General features: G+C 44.9%; 1 protein-coding gene across 4 annotated transcripts in view; it reads left to right on the top strand.

Annotated features, from left to right (window-relative positions):
* Nucleotides 1-24,190, top strand: part of PAK5 (p21 (RAC1) activated kinase 5) — a 245,399-nt gene that overhangs the window by 48,243 nt on the left and 172,966 nt on the right. The gene's annotated exons all lie outside the window — the stretch shown is intronic.

The raw sequence follows: 24,190 nt of genomic DNA, 5'->3' as shown, positions 1-24,190 counted from the left end.
TACTAAATACTAGGATTCTGTTTATTTTATCTAGAGTGCACTTGGCTTCTTAATAATTTTATCTGGACACCTAGTGGCTGTTTAATGTGTTGGCGTAGTTAATATTCCCCCCTTTGGTTCTCCCTGCCGCATCTTGTTTGCAGCCACTAGGTGTCACTGTCCTCTCTGCTCTCTTCTTTCTTCTCAGTTTGACACATGTCATGTGATGTGCAGAGAAATCCAGACTGAGAGAAAGGCAGAGAGGACAGCAGATAAGACAGTGACACCTGCAGCGGGACTACGAAAGAGACCAAATAGGGCAGTAGGTAGGGTCCGTCACTACGGCTTGATCTGTAGGTCTGAGTGGCAAAGCCAGGGGTGTCTCGTGGAGGAGGGAAGATGTCCAGGCCCCACCTCCCTGCTGTGTGCACAGGGGTAAGTGTGTGTGGGGGGGGGGGGGGAGGGGAAATAATAGCGGATCCTGCTAAAAGTTTTGCGGGGGGGGGGGGGGGGGAGGGCCTGTCAGGCATTGTTACGCCCCTGGTTTTCTACACACATCTATGAATACAGTTGTGACTGGAAAAGAGCTTGTTCAGCAGGAGAAGGTGGGTCAGGACTTGCAAGGAGTATCTGTTGTGGTTTGTTATTTACAGAAAGCTTTTCCCAATAGTGTTAAGTGACATCATTTACAGTGTCATGCGAAACTTAGAAACTTCACAAATCGATAGTAGTATACATTCAGTACACATTAGTGAAATTCAATCAATACACTTAGTTCTGAGCATTGATGAAGAGTAGAATGAAGAGTACCCTTTTCTTTTTAAAGGTATCAATCTTCAGTTTTCTATGAATAGGTTATATGTTGCATACACTACACAAGTGGAAGCAGGCCCCTAAAGGGTACCTAAACTGACATGAGACATGGGGGTTCATTCACAGCACACAGCCATTCTACCACTATTTATGCCATATATCTAATGCACGTTATTATCATTAATGTTTTTTAAAGTGGCAACATATTCCGTGGCGCTGTACAAAGTAAGAAACAAACATGGGGTACTTAATAATACAGACAATGGTAAATGCCAAACAGGGGCGTAACTACGAACCACCTGCAGAAATTCTGACGCCTCCCGGGCCCGTTCAGGGCCGTTTTGGTGGACTGGAGAGGTCGCAGCATGAGGGGAAAAGCCATGGCCACACATTGGCGGGGGGGGGGGGGGGAGGGTTCGGTCCTCCTCCCTCCCCCACCTCGGGCTCTCCCCTCTGCGCTCCCCTCCAGCATCAATAAGTGAATGTGCAGGCGGCGGGCAGCGGCAAATACACATACCTTCCCACGTTCCACCGCAGATGTTCCTCGCTCTAGCGTCTGACACTACTTCCTGTTTATACAGGAAGTAGCATCAGACACTAGAGCGAGGAACATCCGTGGTGGAAACGCAGGAAGGCATGTGTTCCTGCCCGCTGCCCGCCTCCTGCACAGTCACTTATTGATGATGGAGGGAAGCGCACAGGGGAGAGCCCGAGATGAGGGAGGGGGACCGCCCCCCCCTTCCTGCCGATGTGTGGCCATGGTTTTTCCCTCATGCTGCGACTCCTCCAGCCCCCCAAAACAGCCCTGAGTGGCCCCCGCGGGTGCAGGGGCTGCAGCCCTCATTGTTATGCCCCTGATGCCAAATATAGACACTGGTACAAAATACAGAATTGGTCATTACAGTGACAATTGCAACATGATGAACAAAATGTATAAAAAGCAAGGATGAGCTCTGGATCAAATTTGAATGAAATCCAAATGAGTTTCATTTGGATTTTATCCTCTAATTAGTGCAGCTGAGCGGGTGTGTGCACATTGCGCACATAGCGTAACTTGCGTTATAAATACGGCTAGTACAGGCTGTGTAATGCACATCACAAACTAGCACTGTGTGTGCAACACTGAAGGCATAATGCACAGTCATTTTACCTTGGTTTTGTAAATAAACCCTATGATGACATAAACATGTAGGCCTCTTTTCCAGTTAATGGGCAGTGAAATAAATGACTCTCAAACTCTCATAACTGCTTGCTGCTGCCTGGCAACTGCTTACTGCTGCCTAGCAATTGATTGCTGAGCACACAGTCCAACTGCTTGTGGAAAAGAGGCCTGACAAAATCTTGACTGTGATCTTCTTTTTTTTCTTCTCTAAGGCCTATTTTCCACAAGCAGTTGAACAGTGTGCTCAGCAAGCAGTTACCAGGCAGCAGCGAGCAGTTATCAGGCAGCAGTTAGCAGTTGTGACAGTTTGAGAGGCATTTCACTGCCTACCAACTGCCTGTGGAAAAGAGGCCTCACTCTGAGGCAGAGAACACACTTGACTTTCAGTTTTCTGCGTGCGTTTTTCTGCATACTTTTTCTGCACACCAAATGTGTTTCCATGCAGGAAAACGCGCGCGGTTTCTCACAGCAGCTGATGTAATTGATAGAGAAAACTGCCAAAATGTGCAGAATCATGATGCAGAATGTCAGTTTTTTTTCTGCACGCGAACAACACAGTAAGTGTGAACTAGCACATTGATTCATGATTCTGAGTACAGGGAACTATCAAAAGTTTCATAGTTCAAGATTTCTCTGTAGGGGGTAAATAAACCTCTAAAAATCTAAGTTTAAAGGATACTTCCAGTGTAAGGCCTCTTTTCTATGGGCAGTTGAAATGTGTGCTAAGAAAGCAGTTGCCAGGCAACAGTGAGCAGTTACCAAGCAGCAGTGAGCTGTTACCAGGCAGCAGCAAGCAGTTCCACTGCCCATGGAAAAGAGCCCTAAGGCATAGCTCCCAACTGTCCCTCTTTTGGAGGGACAGTCCCTTTTTGGGAGCCCTGTCCCTCTGTCCCTCCTTCCTCCTCATTTGTCCCTCTTTCTATGTAAATATATATATTTCTGTACTAGAAATGTGTTTGAATTGACTCTAAACTTTATTCCCATCCTTTACATTGATATCTTTCTAATTTTAAAATGTTAATATGACAGAAAATGAACCAGAATAGAAAGGACCAGTGTGGTTTGAATTATAAAACAACATATTTTTCTTATGAAATCTTTATGGTATGCATGACTAGGGGGTGTGGCAGGGGCATGCTCAGGGGTGTGGCAGGGGCATGATCAGGGGTGTGGCAGGGGCTTGATCAGGGGTGTGGCAGGGGCATGGCTTAAGTGTCCCTCTTTCTCATCTCAAAAAGTTGGGATGTATGCCTAAGGCCTTTTTTACATGGACTGTTGATAGGCAGTGAAATGCCTCACAAGCTCTTACAACTGCTCACCGCTGCCTGGTAACTGGTATCTGAGCACACGGTTCAGCAGTCCATGGAAAAGAGGAATAAAAGACATGTAGGGCCTCTTTTCCACGGACTGTTGATAGGCAGTGAAATGCCTCTCAAACTCTCGCAACTGCTTGTTGCTGCCTGGTAACTGCTTGCTAAGTACATAGCTGAACAGTCCATGGAAAAGAGGCCTTAGGCTCTGTCTTAAAGCAAACCTGAAGCGAAAATAAACTTATGAGATAATCATCCAGGAGCACCTAAAAAGGATATATTGTAAAAATTTTGCTCAGTAGGTGCTGCATGTGACTGCAGATGTATGGCTGCCATTTCATCACCCATTTAGCAATCCTCATCATGGTCTGATATGACACAGGTGAGGTTTGCACAGGTCATACAAGTCTCCTGTCTGTTGTATCATACAGTCTTTGCAACTTTATTAAATCGGGGCCGGACATAACCTTAGCTTGGCAGGAAGGCCAGATTTATACCTTTTCTCCGCCCCTAGGCCAAATGTGACTCCCCTTCCTTGTGCAGCAGCACCCCTCCCATTCCATGTGTATCCATCCCCTCTATTTCTTGAACCGCTCGCATAGACATCAGCTTCCCTTTTTTCTGCGTTGCTCCCCATTTGCAGCCTCCTCTTTCATATGTATCAACCTCTTTTTCATGACCAGGCGCCCCCACGGGCTCCAGTCGCCCAAGGCACGGACCTTTGTGGCCTTTCCAGAAATCCGTCCCTCTTCGGTAGCTCAGTTTATAAATCTTGTTCTGGGGTTGACTTACGAGCCAGTTATTCAGTACATATTTACAGATTCTGTTCAGAGACCTGTCAAAAATTTCCCTTAACCACTTGCCAACCGCGTCACGCCGATGGGCGTGGACGCGGCGGCAGCCCCAGGTCCGCCTAATGGTCGTGGTTTGCAGGAGATCGTGCATGTTGATGCTTGAGCTCCGCCTTCATTCACCCAGCGGCGATCGCTGCTAGATGACTGTTAGATGGCAAAACCCCATATATTTACTAGGTACAGCGCTGCGATCTAAGGCAGCGCTGTACTGGGGACAGCCGTGTCACTTAGCTGTCCCCTCCAGAGGCACAAAAGCTATCCGCTGTGATAGGCTGAAGTCTATCACAGCTGATCGCGCTGATATAGGCTGACGGGGGAGAGAGGGAGGGGGATTAAAAAAAAGGTACATTTATTTAAAAATAAGAAAAATATTTGTAAAAAAAATAAACATTGGGTAGCGATCAGACCCCACCAACAGAAAGCTCTGTTGGTGGGGAGAAAAGGGGGGGGGGGGAGGGAATCACTTGTGTGCTGAGTTGTGCGGCCCCCTGCAGTGGCCAATTTAGTGAAAAATGGCCTGGTCTTTAGGGGGTTTAACACTGCGGTGCTCAAAAGGTTAAAGTGGATCCGAGATTTAAAAAAAAAACTAACTATAACAAGTAACTTGTCTGTATATCTTATCAAAAGTTTAGCTAGTTTACACAGCAAATCTTGCTGCAACAGAATGTGATTATTTCTTCCTGTGATACAATGAAAGCAGCTATATTCTGATTGTCATCATTACACACAGGCAAGTTGCTCTGCATCTCCAGCCCTCAGTCTGTGAATACTCCACTCCCCTCTCCTCCTCTCTCCACCTCTTACCTCTGAAATCTCTGGTTGGTAATGCCTCCTCCTCTTCCTCCTCCTCCTCCTCAGACAGAGCTCCCATGAGCATGGAATGGGACTACATGGGACTCAGAATGCCTAGGCGCTGGAGGAGCTGTGAGCGAGGCTTGTTTAGTTTATAGGGAATTAGAGTATTAAAACGAAAAAAAAAAAAATATTTGGCTTGAGCAATGCCCTATATGTAAGGGGCACAATTATGCAATGAGTAAAAGTTTATCTCAGATCAACTTTAAAAGTGTGGATTAAGTCAGTTTTGTAATTTCCGAAGTGCACAGTTAATGACTTACACAAAAAAAATCAGTAATGTTTAAAAGTAAAAAAAAAAATGTTTTACCTGATTTACAGCCCTAATTTACAGCTTTGGGCCCACCTCTTTTTTCCTCAGTAGCTGAGTAGCTCAGTAGCTCACTAGTTTGTGAGTAACCAGCTCCCCCTTGTGGTATGCTGGAAAACTAGACTAATTAACACAGTTTTGACTTAAAAATGATTTTATTTTATTACAATAATAAAATGTGTGTTCAATGCTACTTGAAGCCCCAGTCCCCCCTTGTACAGCCTGTTTATGTCTATGTGGAAGTTCCTTGCTTAGCTGATACCAATTAAATAACTTTTAAACTAACCTGGTCAGAAGCCCATACACTAGTGAGCCACTTCCTGCACTGCAGATTGCCTGCACTGTAGGCTGCTATCTACTCAGAGCAATTCATACTTTCCATCACCCTTACAGACTGAATAGTGTCCGGAGCTATCATTGAGGCATAAGTGGCAACTGCCCCAGGGCCCCGGCCTCTGCAGAGCCAGAGGTCCCTGCACTGCCACAGACCCTGGAAACCTTTCTTTCCCCGCTGCTCCACGAGGCCCCTCCATCCTCCGAATATCCCACTGGTAACAGATAGATGCTGCGCTGTGCTCCCCTCCTGTCCTCTATCTCTCTCTCTCCCTCCCTCCCTCCTATGAATCATTCAAGCAGAGACATCAGTAACTCACTATCTGTCCCGTTCGCAGCACATGGACTACAGTGTCGGCATTCTCCTTTATCTTTATGGGCTCCCCTTGATGACATCATCAAATCATGTGAAGACCTACTACACAGGAGAATGCCGACACTGTAGTCCATGCGCTGCCAACGGGACAGATAGTGAGTTACTGATGTCTCTGCTTGAACGATTCATGGTAGGGAGGGAGAGAGAGAGAGGACAGGAGGGGAGCACAGCGCAGCATCTATCCTGCTGCTAGTGTGTGTAGTTTCTGCTGGAGTGTGTATGTGTGTTTACAGTGTGTGAGTGTGTAGTGTGCGTACGTTAAAAAGGGGCGCTGGGAAAAAAAAAAGGGCGCGGGGTTTTAAACGATAAGCATGGATAACGTTTAAAAATATATTGTACTGTATTTCGTTTAAAATTAATGTTTTATAAAGTTATAAATCATTAAATAATGTGCATTAAATCGGCAATTGTAAAAACGTTAATCTTTCGTTTAAATAGTGAAACGTATAATAACGTTTAAAAAAAAATTACTAAGTAACCCTCCCTGTACCTACCCCTAACCCCTAGACCCCCCTGTTGATGCCTAAACCTAAGACCCCCCCTGTTGGTGCCTAAGTAACCCTCCCTGTACCTACCCCTAACCCCTAGACCCCCCTGTTAGTGCCTAAACCTGTTGGTGCCTAAACCTAAGACCCCCCTGTTGGTGCCTAAACCTAAGACCCCCTGTTGGTGCCTAAACCTAAGACCCCCCTGTTGGTGCCTAAACCTAAGACCCCCTGTTGGTGCCTAAACCTAAGACCCCCCTGTTGGTGCCTAAACCTAAGACCCCCCTGTTGGTGCCTAAACCTAAGACCCCCCTGTTGGTGCCTAAACCTAAGACCCCCCTGTTGATGCCTAAACCTAAGACCCCCGTGTTGGTGCCTAAACCTAAGACCCCCCTGTGATAAGCATTAATAACGTTTCAAAAACATATTGTGCGTTTTTTTCGTTTAAAAATAATGTGAAAAAAAAAATTGTACTGTTTTTCGTTTAAAAATAATGTTTGAAAAAAATATTGTACTGTTTTTCGTTTAAAAATAATATTAAAAAATGTATAAATCATTAAATAATGTGTAATCATGAGAAGCAGTAATAAAACATTAAGTCTCCGGGCGCCGCTTTTAAAACGTTATTTTTCTCCGGCGCCCTTTTTTCCTATCGGGCGCCCATTAAACGATATTTATTATGGGAGTGAATGGCGGCGCCCGATTTGTCCACTAGCCTCCTGCGCCCTTTTTTACTGTTACCGTGTAGTGTGTGTGTGTACAGTATGTGTGTGTGTATAGTTTCTGCTGGTGTGTGTGTGTGTTTCCTGCTGGTGTGTGTGTGTGTAGTTTCTGCTGGTGAGTGTATGTGTGTGTGTGTGTGTTTCCTGCTGGTGTGTGTGTAGTTTCTGCTGGTGTGTGTGTGTGTGTGTGTGTGTGTGTGTGTGTTTCCTGCTGGTGTGTGTGTGTGTAGTTTCTGCTGACGTGTGTGTGTTTCCTGCTGGTGTGTGTGTGTAGTTTCTGCTGGTGTGTGTGTGTTTCCTGCTTGTGTGTGTGTGTGTAGTTTCTGCTGGTGTGTGTGTGTGTTTCCTGCTGGTGTGTGTGTGTGTGTGTGTAGTTTCTACGAGTGTGTCTGTGTGTGTGTGTAGTTTCTGCTGGTGTGTGTGTGTTTGTAGTTTCTACGAGTGTGTGTGTGTGTGTGTCTAGTTTCTGCTGGTGTGTGTGTGTGTTTCCTACTGGTGTGTGTGTGTGTGTGTAGTTTCTCTTGGTGTGTGTGTGTGTGTGTGTGTGTGTGTGTGTGTGTGTGTGTGTGTGTGTGTGTGTGTGTGTGTGTGTGTCTGTGAGAGAGATATATGCTGGTGTGTGTAGTTTCTGCTGGTGAGTGTATGTGTGTTTCTGCTGGTGAGTGTGTGTTTGTGCATGTTTCCTGCTGGTGTGTGTGCGTGCGTGTGTCTGTGTGTGGTTCCTGGCCTGCTGGTGTGTATGTGTGTAGTTTCTGCTGGTGAGTGTGTGTGTAGTTTCTGCTGGTGAGTGTGTTTGTCTGTGTGTGTGTATCCATGTGTGTGTGTCTCGTGTGTATCTGTGTGTGTTTGGTGTGTGTATGGGTGCACCCCTGTGTTCAACTGTATGCAGTGGGGTAGTGTTTATCTGTGGGGGGGAGGGGGACTATCGGGGGGAGAGGGCGGGAAGGGGGCCCCCTGCTTAAGCTTGCCCCAGGGCCCCGGGACCCCTTAAACCGGCCCTGAATAGTGGATATAATGTATCATCATCAGCCATTCACAGAGCGTCAAACTGTTTGACGGCTGCTTCACCTGATGCAAACAAAACTAGGGGTTGACCATTTTCACTAAGGTAGTTTGCCTAATTGTGTGTTTACACAGTAGTAACATTAGCAGAAAAGCACAACGTTTCAGGCAAGGTGACCCTTTGTCAAATGCATTTCACTTCACAAGCTTCGTATGGGGCTTATTAGCTCCGTGTACATCATTATACAGGTTTGTGAGGCCTGCAGGATTTGTCTTCATTAGGGCTGTTTCACACCAAACAGTACTATACTGTTTTCTGAAAAAATACAATTCAGTAAAACATGGAGCAGTCATAATGTTTTCTCAGGTTTGCTTTGCTTCAAGACAAGACAGGCAGCATTTATATAGCACTTTTCTTTCAGCGGACTCAAAGCACTTTAGTGCTGCAGCCACTAGGGGGCACTCCACGGGCGAGCAGTATTATTAGGGAGCCTTGCCCAAAGAGTCCTTCTTGTTTTTTACATACTGGTTTGAACCCTGGTCAAACGCTCAAATCCTACATCAAAGGCAACACCCTTCACTAGTACACTATCCAGCTGACTCCAGATTTGGACACTTGTTCTGTGTAACCCATTAGCAGCTTCAGTAGAGGTATGTCGTTTGAGAAAATTGCATTGATTTTGACTTCAGTCGGCAGAACCCGTTGTGCTGTAAATTCTTGGAATGCTTTGATCTCTCTCTGCTAGTAGAAAATATAGAAACTGAAAGCAGATGTTCTCTGTTATTGTCTCACACTGTCCCCTAGTGACAAGAGGCCATAAATACACATTGCAGCAGTACTAATTAGAACCAAGTAACTGTAACAAATAAGGAGTCAAAAAGGGAGCACTTGCCTGGAACACTCATGCCTCTAAATAAATTGGCTGCTAAAGGGTGAAAGGGAACCTGAAGCGAGGAAAATTATTTAAAATAAACACATGACGTAGCTGCAAATAAATATTACATACTAATCTCACCATCAGTTCCTCTCAGAAGCTCACCATTTTCTTCTTGTGATCCCTTTCAGATCTGACAATAATTTGTCAGAACTGAAATATACCAGTTGCTGTCAGTTATACATCAGCAGCTGTCAGTTAAAACTGAATGTGCAAGGTAATGTCCATGTTTCCCTATGGTTTAAGTGGGCGATATTACAGTTACACAGTGTGCTGACCAGGAAGCTGTTATGGGGTAATGGCCATTTTCAAAATGGAGGACAGAGAATTCCATTGATCACAGTGGACAAACAGGATGCAGGAAAGGAGAAAGAGATTGATGAGTAGACTACACAGGCGGTAAGTATGACGTGTGTATGGTTATTTTGACTTTTAATTTACAGTTCAGGTTCTGTTTAAAGCAGCTGGGCAGTTGCTATGGGTGACTGCATAGGGCAGACGTGATAAGCTGGGCCTTTGTAATAACTGCCACGAGTTGTATTTCTGTGTCTAAAGTGCCGTCCCTAATCTGTTAAAGAGGTTCACCAAACTTACTATTGATTTTGAATCACAAAGTCGAAGAAAAACAAGAAACTGTTACATGTGTAGTAGCTGGATTTGCACAAGGTTGGCATCACCTTCCAGAACCTGTACACAGGCATTGCTTTCATGTTTGGTTCTTGAACTGTTTGTCTTTTCTTGCCGAAGTCCAGCTGTATCATTACTATTAGAACTGGAAGTCCCGGCAGAGACTGTCGCTTTACCAGAGTGTGTGCTGATTTCTGGTCTGCAGCCAGTCTTCCTGCGATCTGAGAGGTCTGGTTGGCTAATAAGATTTTCCAAACTTTTCACATTATTATTGCACTTTCCTTACCAAACACGTGTTTGCTGATCAGCTGAAACATAAAACCACCTGTCTAATCTTGCGGCCTACCTCCTTTTTGAAGCACGTATTGTATGTTTCTTTCACTTGTGTGCCAGGTGATGCTGATAGATATATTACCAATATTCTTCTACAGGCTTTTCTAACACCTAATAATAGCCCCCCCCTTCTTGGGCGTAACCAGAGGGGAGCAGCCCCTGTGATCACATGAGAGCCCAGGGTGGTGGGGGGCTTCCAACTACTAACCATCCCTTCTTGCGATACAGGGGACTATACGTCAGATGTGGTGTATTTGTGGCTACAGTTGTTATAGGTGTGAAGATCAGGATGGCCACACTTGTTTTATGACCCTTGTGAGATGGGCCTCAAGGCTGAATGGGGTACCAAGGGAATATTTGGGCAACCCATCAAAGTTTTGCTGTGGGGCCCTATTCATTGTCGTTATGCCACTGCCCCCCCCCCTCCCCCCTTCCCACTAAGCAAACCTCTTTCTAGTTGTCAAATGCTACAGCCCTAACCCCCTTCCTGAATGCCTAACAAGAACCTCATATCTCTATTTCCTCTATTCTCCTCCCATTCTATCCCCTAGCACTAACCCATCCATCTCTCCCTATCCTCTATCCAATGCTTGGCCCGAGCCCCGGTGCTGATATTCAGAGCTCGACTATATAGTATCCAAGCCCTAGTGCTGCATATTACAATAATATCCGTCACATGGTAACAATGTTGCCAAGATGTGGCTAATGCTATTTAGAAGTCAAATGCCTGTGCTTGTTAATAAGATTGCCGATCATCGGCACACAGAATAAAAGTATAACCAAAAGCTGTGGACAATTAGCTACTCAGTAGCTGAGCAGCCGAACACCAGCACCCAAGTAAAGTACCCGGCACACCAAAGCTGCAAATTTTCATTACGGTCTATAGCAGCACCTAGTTTAAACCGTCCTTTGAGTGACTCTAACAAAGCTCTACCCTGTCGCCACATGGACTCCATATGATTTCTGAAGGTATCTTGTGGAATGTATAAAGAATTAGTGGCAGATGTATGGTGAGGACTCCATGGTCTAATATTGGTGGCCACATGCTCATTGTAGATGCTTTTATCAGTAAACAGGAGTCACTCTAATTTGTTTGCAGTTATATAGCCCCACGTGTAGCAAGTTGCGATTCCCTAAATTCATGACACCATTCTTTCATGGCCATTGTCACATATTTAGGCCATTTGTGCAACACAAGCTTTTCTGTAGGACTGGAGAGTAGCCTTAACTCTCCACACACATCAGCGAGCCTATGGCACTTATGACCATCGTTAGACGACCACCGGTTGTCCTTACATTTTGCAGTAGAAAAATACATATATTTTGCAGAAAAAAATACATATATTTGCGTAAATCTGTACATCAGTCCTCAAATAGGGACACATGAGGAAGAAAGAAGGGGGATTTGGTTCCCAAAGAGGGGCTGTCCCTCCTAAAGAGGGACAGTTGGGAGCTTTGCCAAACCCTTGGTAGATGCCATTGTTAAAAATGATCAATGTGGGTGGCATGGTGGCTTAGTAGATGTCCCTCATGCTTGGAACTCAGCTTCCCTGGTTTAAATTCTAGCCAGGGTTCTATCAGGACAGTTTGTATATTCTCACAGTGTCTGCATGGGTATCCTCTGTTTTTCTCCCACATTCCATAAACATACAGATAAGTTAATTTGCCTCCCCCTTTATACCTGGGCACAGCCAATTTACAGCCGCTTTGTGGATCAGGCCTTATGTAAAAAGTAGGGATGAAAGTCACTGTGACAAAGGAGTGCAGTACAAAGGAGTACAGTACACACGCGCCAGCGAGCAGCCCATCCGTGATCAAGCACCGGCATGTGCAAAACAATTGTCGGAGGAACCAGGTCTATGTGTGTGGTGTCATCTAAGGGTGATGTACTGGACTTTCATGAATGTTTTGTACCATACTGCCAACGCTTTATACAGTGAGCAATAAATTTGATGAAGTTCATTGGTAACTGGTGCCCATATGTGTGTACTAAAAGCTACAACATGACATCAATTGAATGCCCAAATCATAATTACGTATCCCCATAATTAAATTTTGCGTAATCGTAATTAGCAGATTAAGATCAACACTACCCAGGGGCCTAATTGTTGCCGTAGCAAGAGCTATTGGAACACACAGTACAGGGGGGCTAGCACTGTTAATCTCTTTTAGCTGATACATTAGATAAAGTTATAGTACTTTCTATGACAGCAGTTGGTATATACTATACTGTGTTATGTGCATTGATGTTTCATGACAGCCCAGTTTCCACTAGGGATTGCCTTTGACACAGTGGTTGGAAAACCAAGGGTCCCCATAATGATTTGCAGTGAGGCTGAGACTTTTATCGGACATACAGAGGCTCCTTAACACAGTAGATTGGTAAGCTCTCTTGTTTTTCTTCCTTCTCTTACATATGCATGGAAAGCTTCCACCCTGTGGGCTGCCTCTGTAATACTGATGAGAGAGGAGGTGAGACTCGCTCGCCCACCCAGCACAGGAATATCTCCAGAACAAATGTTCCATTTCAAATGACTCACTTGTAAGATACTGTAACTAATGTTGGCAAGTCAAACATGGTTTGCGGAATCCTGCATGAAACGTGATAGAAATAGGTAAAAAAAGAGAGCGATGAGACAATAGAATGTCTGAGCAAGAATTGTGGGGAATAAAAATGAGCAAATATTTGTATTATATGCAAATGTAGGCTTGCCAGTACCCAAGAATAGGTGGGGCTACTCAGAACACAAATCTGCCAATCAGTAATACCACAAAGGATGTTTGCAGCTGGCAACTGATTGATCGTAATTTCAAGATTCTCTTTCACACGGCGCACAGATGCTTACACAGAACAGAAGAATTTTTTGCTCATCTCTAGTAGTGATGTAGCGAATATAAAATTTTCATTTCGCAAACGCAAATTTTCCACAAACGTTTGCGAAATGGCCGCACACGGCAGGCTCCATACAATCCTCCAGATTCCCATTGGTCTGTTAATAGACCAATGCGGGGTTTTGGAGGGAAATTTAAAGATGCTTTAGCTCTAGCTATACTTAAAATAGCTAGAGCTGCCCAGGGTGGGGATGTGTGTGGTGGCAGGTGCACAGCTGGTGATCTTCAATCAGGTTAAGAGAGGATATTGGCATGGGAACATTTTTTTAAAGGTAAATTTATGGTTAATTAAGACTAATAAAAGGACTTTTTTCATTGTGTTTTTATTTATTTTAAACCTTTGTGATAAGGGGTATTATGTACCCCAATAGTAATTTCTTCTGGGGAGGGGTCTGGCACCTGCCTCTAAAAGATAAAACTAAGAAAATGCATGGAACAAGAAAATGTATGCGTGCTCAAACACCAAGTTTAACCCTAACAAATCTGGCTTTGCAAATCTAGCCTAATTGATAGTGCTAACGTAGCATGAACTAATTCCCGCAGGGCAACCACTTTGCGGTATTGGTTTTTGACCCTGCATAGTTCGGCATGCGAAAGCAAATGCATGAGTTATGCGTCATGATAAGCCAATTAGGCCAGATTTGCAAAGCCAGATTTGTTAGGGTTAAACTTGGTGTTTGAGCACGCGTACATTTTCTTGTTCCCAGCAAATTACATTTTCTGACCTGTATTGTGGTCTTCACTTGGAGAAGATAACTCTACCACCCCTCCTCCTTTTAAACTGTTTTAACCTTTTTATTAGAATTTGGGGCCTCCTTGCATGGCATTGGTCATAGTGTAGGCCTGTTGGCTGCTTGCTCTTTCTCACTGGTGTAGGACATTTATGTCAGGTTCTTCCATGTGTCAGGTCACAGGTGTCATGTGCGATATCTCACCAATGGGGAAGACCTGAGATTCATGACCTTGAAGAATACACATAGCCAAATTCAAGACACCACTAGTTAGAGAAAAGCATGCCTATAAAGAATAACCATCCTTAAAACTCTGCATCTCAGTGGGAATGCAGAAGATACACTTCATCTCGTTTTAGCCATATAATACTGACCATGACTTAACAAAATCCATGGAACTCCAACTTAGCTTCCAATATTGCAGTAGAACTATAGTAGGTGTTTATAGTGTATAATGCATAGAATGCTGCAAGGTGAACCTGCTGTTTTCTCCATATCCTACCTAAGTCCGGTTCTAGCTATGGGGCCTTGGGGCAAAAAGTAACTTGACGGTCCTAATGACCCCCCCTACAGAAAATCTACCCCCAAGGCCCCAAAGATGGCTGCCAGGCCCTATCCTACCCCACCCATCACACAATATCATCAGGTGTCCATCTTATATCCCCTCAAAAGCATTATTGGGATCCCCATTATTTCCCTCTTCCTTTCCCCTACAAATGCAGAGTGTACATACAGTGGAGTTTTACCTAATCCAGGCAGGACACAGGAGGCAGCACCACACTCTATGCTTTGGACTTTAGCTACGTATTAGCCCTGGCAACAGTTGGTGCAAATTAGCCCCGTACCTATGGGTCAACATAGCTGGAGGGTGGGCACTGATGAGACACATTGGAGGGCGTCTAGAAGCTCTGGGGTCCTGGGGCAATTGCCCCCTTGCCTTTTATGTAAGTGCCGGCTCTAATCCTACCGCAAACTATGACTGTACCCTGGAATTTAACCTCTTGAGGACCATGGTGGTAAACCCCCCTAGTGACCAGCCTAATTTTACATTAATTGGCCACTGCAGCTTTAAGGCCAAGCTGCAGGGCCGTATACCTCTGCACACAAGTGATCTCCCCCCCCTTTTCTCCCCACCAACAGAGCTCTCTGTTGGTGAGGTCTGATCGCCCCCCCTGTGTTTATTTTTTTTTTTATAAATATTTGTTTGTTTTTTTTTAAATATTTTTTGACATTTTCTTTTCTTTTTTTTTTCTAAATCCCCTCCCTCCCCCCAGCCGGCCAATCACGGCGATCGGCTGTCATAGGCTTCTGCCTATGAGAGCCGATCGCTCTCTTGTCCCCCATGGGGACAGCCGTGTCACACGGCTGTCCCCAGTGCAGCGCTGCTGCTGATCGCAGCGCTGCACATGTAAATACACGGCGGTCTCGCCGTGTAACAGTCTCCCGAGCGGCGATCGCCGCTCGGAGACTGAAGGCGGAGCTCAGCTCCGCCCACCAAGCGGGAGATCCCGTAAACTGCTGCCCCAGGACTTTCTGCCAATTGGCGTTAGCTGGTCCTGGGGCTGCCGCCGCGGCCACGCCTACTGGCGTGACGCGGGCGGCAAGCAGTTAAACCACTTTTGTGAAATAAGCACATACAGTTGACAGGCTAAAATAGGTAAAATTGCACTGCATCTACAGATACTTTCACCAGATAGGTAGCACACATTGCGCAAGAAGTGCAACTTGCGTTAACTAGGTGGTAAACATTGTTAATGTACCGCATGTTAGGCACATAGCACACCCTGCTGTTCTCTGGCAACACACGTGTTAGGTAAAGTGAGTTGCAGTGCTTCCACAATGAGTGTTACGCAACTAGTGTATGTATCTGTAAGGGCCCTTTTCCACCTGCAGTCGCTAGCGTTCACGCTGAACGCTAGCGATTGCTGAATCGCAAAACCGGCGATTCCCCGACGTTTTGCGGCCGCGATTTTGCTATGCTATGCACTGCATAGCAAAATCGCGGCAAACATCGCTCCGCCGCGCGTTCGCGTTCGGGTAAAAAACGAATCGCGGTAGTGGAAATGACCTACCGCGATTCCTATGTTAAAAAGCAAACCGTAGCGATTGTAAAATCGCTAGCGGTTTGCGACTTTGCGATTCAGCCAGCGCAAACGCGCTGGTGGAAAAGGGCCCTAAAACTGTCTGCTGCGCACTGTCAATGGTTTTCCTGATCTTTCATGAATCAGTAGGTATGGCAATGCTTTTGAGAACTCCTGGAGACGCATGCGATCAGTTGGATCAGCTGACAGATTTGTAAAGTTCTGATTTGCTGTCAGGATTTCCTGGTTTAACACGTGATTATGGCCAGCAAATCAGAACCTTATAAATCTAACAGCTGATCCAAATGATCACATGCTTCTCCATAAGTTCTCCTAAGCCATCCCTATGAATCAACCCCACAGCATGTATACCAATAATGTACCTGGCCTGGATTGCCACTGCGGTTCCTTCTAAAGACTGTGGCTTTGAAACAAAAGGCTGCTTCTTTTCTCATAGATGCATCTTTAAAATCATTTTCGGATTTATCTAGTCACAGTCACTCTATAAAAAACAGTCACTCTATAAAAAACATCAAAGCAGAAGGAACGATTACTGCTTAGAAATTAATCTTTGATAAAGTGTAGCACCTTTTAAGAAATGTAGGTCACGCTCTGGAGATTATTTTAAAACTGGAAAGGTAATCAGAGCTGTGCACAGGTCAACCGTAATTTTAGACACAATCCTTATACTGAATTTGACTGCTCACATAAATTCATTGAAATGATCTAAAATGTTTAAAGGGGTAATAAAAATGCTGGCAACCACTCAAGTTAAAGAGACACTGAAGCGAAAAAAAAAATATGATATAGTGAATTGGTTGTGTACTATGAATAATTTCTAGAAGATTAGCCACAAAGAAAATATTCTCATACTTTTATTTTCAGGTATATAGTGTTTTTTCTAACATTGCATCATTCTATAATATGTGCAGATTACACAACACTCAGCATTCAAAATGATTCTTTCAGAGCAGTCTGTGAAGTAATGACCTCTCCTCTAGCAGAGAAAAAGTAAACAGTTCACTTACAGTTGAGATAATAAAAGTCAGATAACAGCCCTCTCCACGACTAACTTAGTCGGAGAGCTTAATGTCTTGTTTGCATAGAGATAACAACTGGAGTTTCTCAACTCTTCCTGTACTGGAAACAATTAGACTGATGTATCTGATCTTAATGTTTTATTTCTTAGCTGTACTACACATACAAATCATAATATCATAATTTTTTTTCGCTTCAGTGTCTCTTTAAAGTCGTGCCGTCCAGTGTGGCAGATGAGGAGGTATGTCTCCCTTTGAACCTCTGTTACTTGTAGGGGATGGTTGTGTGTTCCAATCATAAGGTTTCTCTAGCATGGATGGATGGCTGCACTCAGATCCCCACGTGCCAACGTTTGACACACAGTGTGGTTACTTGGCAGCAGGAAACCGCATCATGTCATTTCGGTGTCTGACTGTGCTCAGATGTGACACCAGGAGACAAACAGCTTACAACTATCCATTCCAAGCTCTTCCCAGTACCCTCAGCCTCCCATGTAAAAGAGGCCTTAAAGATTGGATGTACCATCTGTTCAAGGTGTTAACAGGCATTTAGTTTACTTAGTATTCAATAGGTGAGCTCAACTAAAGTACCCCAAGGTGAAGAGAAGCTTGAACAGAGGTGCCAGAATAGAGTGAAATTGTTTAAAAATTGTTTGAAAAAGGGCAGCAGTGGTAGGCTTACCTCCCCAACAAGTAAAACAGAGGCATTTGGCTTGGACCCAGACTACTAGTTTATGCTTCTTTGATTGCCTGATGAAGCAGGGTAGAACCTGCAAAACGCGTTGCATTGTGGAATGGTATCTTTATTAAAACTTTAATTAACACAGTCTGTGTTGTAGTTGTTGGGGAGGTAAGCCCACCACTTCCACCCTTTTTAAATGGGCTTTAAACATTTTTACTCTATTCTGACGCCTCTGTTCAAGCTTTTATTCAGATTGCCTTTTAACCTGAGTGGGTTCAGGTCATAACATCCCCATCCACCTATAGAGTGGTTGCCTTTGTGATAACTTACGTTTGTGAGTATAAACTCGTATACACCTTACTACTACCACTAGCTTCCTGAATGTACTACACTAGTTTTGGCTTTAGGTGTTCCTTTTTCTCTTTCTGAAAATACCCCACGGGTACATATTCCAGGGCAGTAGGGCTATGGGGGCCCGCTCTTCCTCCCTTTCTTCTTACAGAGCGCAGTGGAGCAGTGTGGCTTTTGCCACTTCTGGACTTTTTTTTCCTCCTGGAAGCTGCTTGCTCTGCTGCATGCCTGGCTCCTAATGCATGTCATGTAATCAGGAGCCAGAGGGGGGCAGCATAGAGCAAGTTGCTTCCGAGAGGAAGCGGAGACCTGACATTATGAAAGCAGGTAAATAAATTTACACAGCTCCGCTGCGCTCTGCAAAAGGAAAGGGAGGCGGTGGCGGTAGCTACTGTTATGAATCTGTGTAAGGGGTAATTGGCCAACACAGTCATTGATTAAGAGGTACATGCAGTGACATACCTAGGTGGAAGTGGCGGGGGCAGGCCACCCCAGGGTCACCATGTTAGGGGCTGACACCCGTAGTCCTGTGCAGCTGCTCCCCCCAGCTGACATGTAATACAGAGTATTGCGCGAGCAGAAGCCGTGCTGTTGCCTCACCTGCACACCAGAGTCCAACGATGTCCAACCTCCTGTCACCACTCAGTTCTTCCTCTAATGCAACTATCTCTTCCTGCACTTGTGTTATCAGGAAGAGATGTCTGGCACTAGGGGGAGGGCTGACAGGAGGACGTACAATGATGGATTTGGCAGATCAGGTTAGATAACAGCAGCATGGCTTCCGTACGCCCGTACTCTGCATTGTCTTAGTTAGGGGAGCACAGGCCACAACGGGGCCACTTACACCTCCAAGGGAGGGAGGGGGGAAACCACTAGACCACCCAGGAAGCTTTATTTGGTGTGAGTGGGGGAGAAGGGTAATAGGGATGAGAACACTAGCACCAAAGAAGAATTATTGGGGGAAGAGAGGGGGCAGGACCACTGGCACCAGGGAAGCTTTATTTGGGGGGGCGGGGGGAGGACACCACATGTACCAGGGAAGCATTTATGTCTGTGGTAACATTTGCTGCACTACAAATATGTGTGTTAATATATGTGCATTTCATATGAGCCTTCAGAACATTGTTTAATTACCTTTATGGTCACTTTGCTTAACTGTTTTGGGCAAAAACTTGGGCCCACTGTCTTTGTTTTACACTGCTACATTACAGTTAGCTCTCCCCACATCCTGTCATGGCCACACCCATTTTTTGGGGGGTGCAGGGTAGGTTTCTGTAAATAATCATCCTAGAGTATCAAATACCCTAGGTATGCCACTGGGTACATGCTATAATGATATTAAAGTGGTCTGAAACTCCAACATAACATTCAATAAAAATGTGTTTTCCTACTTTTTATTACTCATACAGTTATCATATTTGCTTTTGTGAATAAGTAATATTGTCTGTTCAAATTACAAGTTTCCAAAGTGTAGTTTATCTTGCCCTGAAACCTGCCATTGCTTTTTATTCAAACTGCTTTTTATTATATATTAACATCTTCTAATTAGTTGTTCTGAGCTGTTTATGTACTTGAAGCACAGAGAGCTTCACATGGAGCTCCTTTTCACTTGTTACACTGTGTTTAGACACATGTATCAACACTGGAATGCAAACAAAGATACTGTTATCTCCAGTTTGGATGCAGATTTGAAGCTGAATAGCAGGACAAAGTGCTTTGTTTAAACATTTCAGTGATGTTCTGCTAAAAAAATAATTCTGGGATAGTAGCTTTCAAGCTGTTAGGAATCTTTAAGAGCAAAGTAGAAATGTTGACTTTCAGACCACTTTAAGAAACACTGGCCTAGTGGAGGGCAGGATCATCCATGAGGCTTCCTAGGCAGGTGCCTGTGCCCTAGTTGGTGTTAAGAAGCCAAGCTGCTACCTTAGAATAGGATCTTAAGCAAAAGTTCAGCATTACAGGCAGTGAACTGGCATTTATAAAAGCAAATAAGCGTGTTTGCCCTCTATCCTTTTACAATCGTGGAATTAAACAATGATTTAAGTAAAATCTTTGAAGTTTTAGGTAAATACTTGCCTGAAATTACGCGGCAAGAACGCATAGCATTTTCCATGTGAATAAACATGTTTTGCAGCTCTCAGAACCCCCTCCTGGGACCTTCGGGGAGTCCTGTCTATGAGACGCATGGGACATGCAAACGGCAGGGCTATATAAATACATGAGAAGCCTATAAATACATACAAAAGAGCTTTAAGTACTTACTGTCAGACTCTTCATTTCATAGTTTCTATAAGAAGCCTCCCAGTTCCATTTCTGGCTTTCTCGTCTGATACTTCAGTGCTTGTAAGTGTCAGCTTGTATTTTATAGTGCACTTGAGCAGGCCTGGCCTAGATTCAGCAGACTGTGGAAAAAAAGATTTTAAATGGAGTAGTTTGAGATTTGGAGAGATTTCCATGGTGGAGTTATTCCAGCACCGTGACAACAGTGATAAGTGAGCGTCATATAGAAATTCTTAAAGGGAGATTCTGCAGTCATTAAAAAAAAAAAAAAAAACACACAACTGCCGTAAGCATAGATTAGCGCTGCATTTTTTGATAGTGAAAAAGTGCTACCACTTAAAAAATCAACCTCAAGCTGTTCTTCTTTGAAGACTGTTCAGAGAACTGTTGGCTTGAGACTGCCTGGAATATCCAACCTTGTAACTTGAATAATTGGGGCATATGTACGAAAAGCTGCTAAAATGGCCGCTATTTACGCCGCTGACATAACGCAATCAAGCTATGTACACATATCCAATTACTGTCACCTCAAAATGACAGTTTGGGGCTCCGTTCTGTACCGATGTATCATTAGCCTAGAGGCTAGCGACACATCTGTTAGTGGAGAGGAGGGACAAATGGCAGTTTGGGGCTCCATTCTGTACCGATGTATCATTAGCCTAGAGGCTAGTGACACATCTGTTAGTGGAGAGGAGGGACAAATAATAGTTTGGGGCTGAGTTTTGTAACAATGTATCACTCGATGGATCTTTAGGCTATGATGAGGGGCTCCCATACTCTCAGTTTCTGGTAGGCCCACTGTGGAATGGCTGAGCTATGCACAAAAAAAGAGAAAAAAAAAGAAGAATCTGTACCGATGCATCATTAGCCTAGAGGCTAGCGACACATCTGTTAGTGGAGAGGAGGGACAAATGGCAGTTTGGGGCTCCGTTCTGTACCGATGTATCTCCAGCCTAGAGACTAGCGACACATCTGTTAGTGGAGAGGAGGGACAAATGGCAGTTTGGGGCTCAGTTCTGTACCAATGTATCTCCAGCCTAGAGGCTAGCGATACATCTGTTAGTGGAGAGGAGGGACAAATAACAGTTTGGGGCGGAGTTTTGTAACGATGTATCACTCGATGGATCTTTAGGCTATGATGAGGGGCTCCCATATATCAGTTTCTGGTAGGCCCACTGTGGAATGGCTGAGCTATGCACAAAAAAAGAGGAAAAAAAAGAAGAATCTGTACCGACGTATCATTAGCCTAGAGGCTAGAGACACATCTGTTAGTGGAGAGGAGGGACAAATAGCAGTTTGGGGCTCCATTCTGTACCGATGTATCATTAGCCTAGAGGCTAGCGACACATCTGTTAGTGGAGAGGAGGAACAAATGGCAGTTTGGGGCTCCGTTCTTTACCGATGCATCATTAGCCTAGAGGCTAGCGACACATCTGTTAGTGGAGAGGAGGGACAAATGGCAGTTTGGGGCTCCATTCTGTACCGATGTATCATTAGCCTAGAGGCTAGCGACACATCTGTTAGTGGAGAGGAGGAACAAATGGCAGTTTGGGGCTCCATTCTGTACCGATGTATCATTAGCCTAGAGGCTAGCGACACATCTGTTAGTGGAGAGGAGGGACAAATAGCAGTTTGGGGCTCCATTCTGTACCGATGTATCATTAGCCTAGAGGCTAGTGACACATCTGTTAGTGGAGAGGAGGGACAAATAATAGTTTGGGGATGAGTTTTGTAACAATGTATCACTCGATGGATCTTTAGGCTATGATGAGGGGCTCCCATACTCTCAGTTTCTGGTAGGCCCACTGTGGAATGGCTGAGCTATGCACAAAAAAAGAGAAAAAAAAAGAAGAATCTGTACCGATGCATCATTAGCCTAGAGGCTAGCGACACATCTGTTAGTGGAGAGGAGGGACAAATGGCAGTTTGGGGCTCCGTTCTGTACCGATGTATCTCCAGCCTAGAGACTAGCGACACATCTGTTAGTGGAGAGGAGGGACAAATGGCAGTTTGGGGCTCAGTTCTGTACCAATGTATCTCCAGCCTAGAGGCTAGCGATACATCTGTTAGTGGAGAGGAGGGACAAATAACAGTTTGGGGCGGAGTTTTGTAACGATGTATCACTCGATGGATCTTTAGGCTATGATGAGGGGCTCCCATATATCAGTTTCTGGTAGGCCCACTGTGGAATGGCTGAGCTATGCACAAAAAAAGAGGAAAAAAAAGAAGCATCTGTACCGACGTATCATTAGCCTAGAGGCTAGAGACACATCTGTTAGTGGAGAGGAGGGACAAATGGCAGTTTGGGGCTCCATTCTGTACCGATGTATCATTAGCCCAGAGGCTAGCGACACATCTGTTAGTGGAGAGGAGGAACAAATGGCAGTTTGGGGCTCCATTCTGTACCGATGTATCATTAGCCTAGAGGCTAGTGACACATCTGTTAGTGGAGAGGATGGACAAATGGCAGTTTGGGGCTCTATTCTGTACCGATGTATCATTAGCCTAGAGGCTAGCGACACATCTGTTAGTGGAGAGGAGGAACAAATGGCAGTTTGGGGCTCCATTCTGTACCGATGTATCATTAGCCTAGAGGCTAGTGACACATCTGTTAGTGGAGAGGAGGGACAAATGGCAGTTTGGGGCGCCATTCTGTACCGATGTATCATTAGCCTAGAGGCTAGTGACACATCTGTTAGTGAAGAGGAGGGACAAATAAAAGTTTGGGGCAGAGTTTTTGTAACGCTGTATCACTCGATGGATCTTTAGGCTATGATGAGGGGCTCCCATATATCAGTTTCTGGTAGGCCCACTGTGGAATGGCTAAGCTATGCACAAAAAAAGAGAAGATAAAAAAAAGAAGGATCTGTACCGATGTTTCACTAGCCTAGAGGCTAGCGACACATCTGTTAGTGGAGAGGAGGGACAAATGGCAGTTTGGGGCTCCGTTCTTTACCGATGCATCATTAGCCTAGAGGCTAGTGACACATCTGTTAGTGGAGAGGAGGGACAAATGGCAGTTTGGGGCTCCGTTCTTTACCGATGCATCATTAGCCTAGAGGCTAGCGACACATCTGTTAGTGGAGAGGAGGGACAAATGGCAGTTTGGGGCTCCGTTCTGTACCGATGTATCATTAGCCTAGAGGCTAGTGACACATCTGTTAGTGGAGAGGAGGGACAAATGGCAGTTTGGGGCTCCGTTCTGTACCAATGTATCTCCAGCCTAGAGGCTAGCGATACATCTGTTAGTGGAGAGGAGGGACAAATGGCAGTTTGGGGCTCCGTTCTGTACCGATGTATCATTAGCCTAGAGCAGGCATGGGCAAACTTGGCCCTTAAGCTGTTAAGGAACTACAAGTCCCACAATGCATTGCAGGAGTCTTACAGCCACAGTCATGACTCATAAAGGCAAATGCATTGGGGGACTTGTAGTTCCTTAACAGCTGGAAGGCCAAGTTTGCCTATGCCTGGCCTAGAGGCCAGTGACACATCTGTTAGTGGAGAGGAGGGACAAATAACAGTGTGGGGCAGAGTTTTGTAACGATGTATCACTCGATGGATCTTTAGGCTATGATGAGGGGCTCCCATACTCTCAGTTTCTGGTAGGCCCACTGTGGAATGGCTGAGCTATGCACACAAAAAAAAAAAGAAGCAAACTGAAACAATGTATAGTATGACTAGAGGGAATTAATGCAAATATTAGGGCCTGTTTCTACTAGGGTGCCATATCCATTTTCGAATCGGATGTGGAACCCTGGAGTAGTGGAAAGCTCTCTTGCCTTGCAGTGCTGGGTCCCGGTCCGAATCCCACCCAGGGCAGTATCTGCAAGGAGCGTGAATGTTCTCCCCGTGTTTGGGTGGGTTTCCTCAGGGCACTCTGGTTTCCTCCCACATCCTCAAAAAATACAGCTAAGTAAATTGGCTTCCCCCTAAATTGGCCCTAGACTATTATTATTATGATTGATTTATATAGCCTATGATGCACATATGCCTATGATAGGGATTAGATTGTGAGCCCCTCTGAGGGACAGTTAGGGATAAGA

This window comes from Hyperolius riggenbachi, chromosome 4 (genome assembly GCF_040937935.1).
Source record: "Hyperolius riggenbachi isolate aHypRig1 chromosome 4, aHypRig1.pri, whole genome shotgun sequence".
Taxonomy (NCBI): Eukaryota; Metazoa; Chordata; class Amphibia; order Anura; family Hyperoliidae; genus Hyperolius; species Hyperolius riggenbachi.
The sequence above is the reverse complement of the archived record's forward strand: the minus strand, read 5'-3'. Positions and strand labels throughout refer to the sequence as shown.